We start from the raw sequence: 6,520 nt of genomic DNA on the forward strand, positions 1-6,520 counted from the left end.
CTGTTTCGAGGTGGGGGTGCCCCTGCCTATGGCAGGGGGTTGGAACTAGACGATCTTCAGGTCCTTTCAAACCCAAACCATTCTGTGATTCTATAATTAACCATCTGACACATCTGCTGCTACCAAAATACGTGGATTTTTGGCAAGGTGGCTGGAAAGGGCAGGGTTGATTAGTCAGGTTAGCAACCAAAAGGCTTCTTTTGTATTGCTAAACTGCTGTCACAAAGTAGGGCAGTGTCAGGGCAAACCGTGCCCAGGCGTGAGCTCTTCTATTTAAATGTGTTTTGTTCTAGCATCAGAAGAAACATGCTAAATACTCTTCATGAAAATAGACTCAAAGTAGTTGTTGGCTCTCAGCATCGCCAGCAGTATTCAGTTCCTCATGTCTTAATTACTCTGAGCTTGCTAAAGACCAGCAGCATCCAGGCAGCAGTTCTGGGCACCTCTAGATTTGTGGCTGTCCACCTTCAAGAGCCTAATAAATGTGTTTTGTGATGGGGGCTTAAGGCAGATGCCACCCCCACCCCCATCCTTTCCAAATGACTGTTATACCATAGAATCGTGGAATTATTTGCATTGGAAAGGACATTAAGATCATCCATGGGCAAGGCCAGTTTCCACTAGAGCAGGTTGCTCCAAGCCCCTGTGTCCAACCTGGCCTTGAACACTGCCAGGGATGGGGCAGCCGCAGCTTCTCCGTTCAACCCATTCCAGTTCCCCATCACCCTCACAGGGAAGAACTTCCTTATATCCAACCTGAACTTTCCCTATTGAAGTTCTACACTGAAAGCTCATAAGCTGTTCAGGGGGTTAGCTGCTGCCTGCACCATTTTCAGCAATGTCACATATCTCTGATCATTGTGACACACTTGGGAGTTATCTTATGAGGGCGACATCCACTTCATGAACGGCAATCCCGGACCAATAATTACACAATTGGTTTTAATTACAAGCCCAGAAGAAATTTATCAGCTCATTGTGTAACATTAACATCTTGCAACACCCTTGGCTCAACCTGCAGCTCTTGAAGTGCTGGGCAGAGGGTTTCTAGAAAGGCTTGATGGGGGGGTTGTCTCAAGCATGTGGAGATACCTGCCTAAGGATGGTGTCTTGGGGTTAAATGGCAAAGAAAGGTGTTTCTGCCTTTGCCTATAGGACTTTTTCTGCCCCATGGTTGTGGCCATAGCTGGCCCCAAGGGCTTGTGCAATGTAGCCTGTGGGGTGTATACGAGGGGGTTTGGGCCTCCAGCTCTGTGGGAAGGTGGTTTGGAGGCACTGTGGATGCCTGAGGTGACCTCCTAAAATCTCAGCATTTAAAAATCTCTATTCTCTCTCTTTTCCTTTGGATTCCATAGGAAAGAGTAGCCTGTGTCTGGAGAGGGTGACTTTAGGGCTATTAAACAAGCACAAAGTGTCTTCTCTTGTGATATGAAATATGAGACAAAGAAAAATCATGGACACGAAACTCTCATGAACTGCAGGTTGTAATGGCTCATATATAGACTGATACAGAGGAACATACACAGTTTGTTTTAACACCCACAGATAAGCTCATCAGAGGTACAGGACATGCCAAGGGAGGGAGAGGAGAAACTTCTTTGAAGATTGCTAAGGGACATGCAAAGCTTTCTGAACTCAGCACAAGAACAAGGACATGCATGTGTAGAACACATCCACAGTGTCCTGATCACTTCATCTTTGAGGATACTTGATAAATTTGCTGCTGGCAATCCTGTGGCTTTCCATCCCCCACTGCTCCTGTGGCAGCCGGATCCACTCCTCCCATGGCAACTGGGTCCACCACTGCTCCTGTGACACCCTTCCTCATGCTGCGGCATGAGGATTGTTCTTGCTGGTGGCACTGGTCTTTGTCCTGGTGGGAGCACATCTTCAGATCTGCGGGGAAGACTATCATCTTTGAGTGGTGCAAAGGCAGGAGACACTTGATGTTTGCCAGCAAACAGCAATAGATGGGATTATATACCCAGAATAAATTCTAAGACAGATTCTTAAAGAAGAGAGAGAAAAACCAGCAATCCATTTCTGCCCATAGTGGTCCCTGACCTGGACAGAGCACTCTGTGCTACTCTTCTTTGAGCAAGTCTTTCTCTTCTGTGTTTAGTAAATACATAAGACAGAAGTTAAAGCACTTGGTGTCCAGTGAGAAGTGGTGGCCAGAGTCCAGAGCTAGACCTGAAGACTCCTGTCCTCAGCTGTCTGAACCAGTAAGTTTTAAGTTTATGTATATAGACATAAATATGGGTGGAGAAGACAACCTAGGCAGAAGGACTGAGGAACTGTGACCGGAGATAAGACATGTAACAGAAGTGATCAAGAACCTCAGGATCAGGACAAAGCTGTTGATCATTAAGAATGTAGAAGTTTGCTCAAACTGCACTTATCCCTTTCAGCAGCAGTTCGAGAGGAGACATGAAGCTGAGGCAATGAGGAGAAATGATCTGTGAGAGCTTTTATAGGACACCCAGTGTTGTCCCTCTGGAAACAAAAAGGGGCCCCACTGGAGGGACTTGATTCTTTGACTCACAGTATTGCAGGTGGATCAATATCCTGCCATTCCTCTCCTTACTCCATAGAAATGTTAATTGCCCACCACAGCTGGATGGGGAGGTTTCTGGATGCTCCTGCTGCCTTTGACTAAAGCATTTACCTCCTTCTTGTGCCTAACACAAAGCAGAGCCTTGAGCCCAAGTCGGCAATGCAAAAACATTAGTGGATGGGAAGGTGGAATTGGTGGGGTGAGTGGTGGACTGACTTGCAAAGGGATCCAGGAAATACAAAGGGATTGATCAAATAAGAGCAAATAAGGTCATGGTGGTGTGTGGGTAAAATAAGTGCGTTTGGGCAGCTTGGGAAAAAAAGATCTAGGTTGTGAGTGGGCGAAGGAGACAAAGGGAATTACGGATGCAGGTATGAGCATGTGATGGGGTGGCAGAACAGGAGCACAGAGCCCAGGGCTGGTCTATGTGGGGGGTGCCCTGAAAACAAGGGGTGTGAAGGAGTGTGAGCATCCTCCGCTGAGCCCTGGGGACAAGCACTGGCTGTGCACCTCCACTGGGGTGATGGGGCTCAGCCCTGGTGGGTTACAAAAGGAGTTGAGTCACCTCTGGGCTCTGCTGTCCCAAAGTTTGGAAAGCAAGGAGAGACTTTGAAGCAAACTCCTACTGGATGCATCTGGTTGGAATGGTGGGAGTGGGAAAATGCAGGAGGTGGGACATGACTGGGGAATAGCATCAAAGAGAAACCTATTTCTGAGCAAACAGCACAGAAGCACTAAAAGAAGCATTGGAGTGTTGCAATATTTCAAGTTAGTCCTTTCTTTGCTCAAGTAAAGACTTTTAACCCGAACAGAAGGAATTGAAAACCCCATAAGAGGCAGATATCATTCAGGCAGGATGCTGGGAAGCACAAAAGGTCTCCAACAGCATACCATTCCCAGGATACTTGTTCCAAATATCTGCTATTGATTACCTTTATTACACGTCGGTTGGAGATAAAGATAGGGAGGGAAGTGCTGGGACTTTCTGAGCTCTTACCTCCCTCTGTCCTCACATCCACACTGGGGAGGACACCGGGATCCACACCTCTATTGATTTAATGCTCTGCTTTGGGGAGAAGCCTTTTTGCCTACTGAGTGCACCAGGTCCAACTTCACCAGGACTCTAGAGGCCACTGTCATATTGAAAATGGCACTGATTGACTTCAAATGAAACACAGAGTCAAGGAGATTCATTATTGACTCACTTGAGGGAATGGATACATGAGGAAATCAGAACGTGTCTGGGGATACTTCACCAATGTCAGAAGAAGGAGCTTTCTTGTGAAACTATTATTCACGATTCACTAATCACACCCCAGAGCACGTGGATGGTGACAAACATGTTTATAGTGTCTCTCGGCGATAGAGCGTGAGCCGAGTTGGGAGGATGCTCACGCATGTTGGAGACCTGGTTGCATGGCCAGGACTGTGTTTGACGCTACAGCTGGTCTCTGAGCCCCACATATCTTCTGCAAAGCTCTTAGTCTTTGGGAGAGGCTTCCCTGTGAGCCTTGATCCTATTCTGAGTGGCTGACAGGGTTTTAAATGGGGTGATTTGTTGGTTTTATGGGAGGAATTGCCTTTGCCGTTGTCCCAAGTCTCAGGAGATGGTTTGTTCCCCAGTTAGGATCGTAGTTTCTGGGTGGCGTATACATGGTCATGATTCTTCCTTATGTCAGTTACTGGTTTTCTATTTATGAAGGAGATAAATGAAGCATAGAAAAACCCCAGGATCTTAGAGGGACTGGGGTAAAAATCCCTGAGAGGTGATTTAAACACAAAGATCTTTCTTCCTTTCTGTACAGGGATTGCTCATGTGAAATCCCTCTCGTTAGAGATTAAACAACTCTATGTCAAATTAGATTAAGCAGAACAACTCGTCCTCTGGGGTGTGGGAAGCGGGAGCTGCCCTCTTGAGGTCTTCCTCAACCTTCTATTCCACAGCGCAGTGAGCTCCAGAAGGGATTTGAAAGTGGATTTGGATGCTTTGCCACCCCTGTCCTTTATTGCAGTAGTTCTGCTGGCACTTTTCTTTCCACAGAGGTCCCTGAGGCATGCACAAGAGATGTTGCATGCACTGGGGTAGCCAAGACATTGCAGTGCACCACAGAGCCTGGGACACCCCACCAAGCCATGCTTGGGATGGTGACTGTGTGCTCTGCAATGCACACTGACATCAGCCTCTGCACATGTGTGAGGAAGAGGTCAGCAAGGAAGGCTTACTGAGCATGTTGTCAACTCCCATGTGTCCTCCTATAACAACTCCATCCCAGGAGGGTGCACCCTGCACCTATTTTTGCTTCTTTTCCTTATCCATATCATGCTGCAGGAGAAATCTCCACCATGAATGTTGCAAAGCACCTGGTTCCACGATGTGTCACATCCTGCAGGCCGGGCCAGGCAGGACACCAGGAGATGGAGACGATGGAGGTTCTTGCCTGGGCTGGGTGAGGTATGAGGAGCTTCTCGTCATCATGGGGACATGATGCTGTGAGTCACTGACTCCAGATCCCTGCTTTGCTGCAACAACCCAACCAGGTGATTCCTCTCATAGCCCTACCAGGCCATATCCTACAAGGAGTTTGGCACTTTTCTCCCTGTCAGAGAGAACAGGTCCTGCCAAGTGCCCCCTGATGTCTGCAGACCCTTTGCTAACTTCCATTTGACATGTATTCCTGGCCACATGATCCACACTTCTTCCAAGGCCTTCAGCCCTAAGGAGTCTCACCCATCCTGGTCTTTCCCAACATCTGTCATTGGTCAGAATGGCACCGAGCATCACTATCAGCTGCTGAAGACACGTAGGGGCGACATGAGACAAGTCAAATGGACCATGGACCAGAACATTTCTCTTCCACCAGCTTTGGCATTGTCTCTTGTTTTGTACTAGCCATGCTATTCCCATTCCTGCATCTTCTTCCTGATGTTTTTCCCAGGGCTTTCTTGGAGGCTTCTGACACAAGTCAGGCTGTACCCGTTGCTTAATCAGTGCCATGACCCTCTCATGATGAAATGTGTAGGTTTTCTTTTTACATTAGGATATTAGAATTTAATTGCGAGGTTGCGGAAAGAGTTTGTGATGAAAACTGTTACTTCTCAACAAGGAAGTTGTCTGGAATAACCAGGTTGAATCAACCAGGAATCTCAGTATGGGGATGAACAGGGATGCTGCAAACACCAGCTTTGGCTACAAGAAGGAACAGAGTCAATTCAAAGGGATGAAGTGGAAAACACAGATACAAGAGGGTTATGAGCCATAGTTTTTTATTGCCTCCACATCTGCTGTGAAATAAGGAGGGGAACAGCACTTAATGTTTCACAGAGACAGTGGGTTACGCTTTCAAAGCATGTTACATGCAAAATCATAGGAAGAGTAGAGATCCGTGAGCAACACAGGACATGCTGCCCATCAGGGCAATGTTGCAAGAGGGAGAAGTTTCCCCCATTCATCCCCATTCCTCGTGTCCTCTATTTTGTCTTCTGGGCTGGCACTTTGCAGACTTGTTTTTGCTGCTGGCTTGGGATGCACTTTGCCACAGGCACGCAGCCTTGCTGCACTGGAGAGGGGTAGGTCTGCACTGGGTGGCACTGGGTGATGCACTGTGTTGGCTTGCTGTAGCATGGCTTCCCACCTTGGTACCCTGATCCATGGCACGTCTCGGAGCAGACCGACCTCCCATAGCTCTGGCATCCCCCTGATGACCCATAGCTATACGTGGGTCTCCTGACGCAGCTTGAACCACCTCCATGGCATGAACCTGAGGATCCATGACATCTCTCGGAGCAGACGGACCTCCCATAGCTCTGGCATCCCCCTGACGATCCATGGCATCTCTCGGAGCACACTGACCTCCCGTAGCTCTGGCATCCGTCTGATGATCCATAGCTGCACGTGGGTCTCCTGACACAGCTTGAACCACCTCTGTGGCAGGAATCAACCACAGCATAGCCGGGGCCCCTCTC

The sequence above is a fragment of the Nestor notabilis genome, unplaced genomic scaffold, assembly GCF_000696875.1.
Source record: "Nestor notabilis isolate BGI_N333 unplaced genomic scaffold, ASM69687v1 scaffold12999, whole genome shotgun sequence".
Taxonomy (NCBI): domain Eukaryota; kingdom Metazoa; phylum Chordata; class Aves; order Psittaciformes; family Psittacidae; genus Nestor; species Nestor notabilis.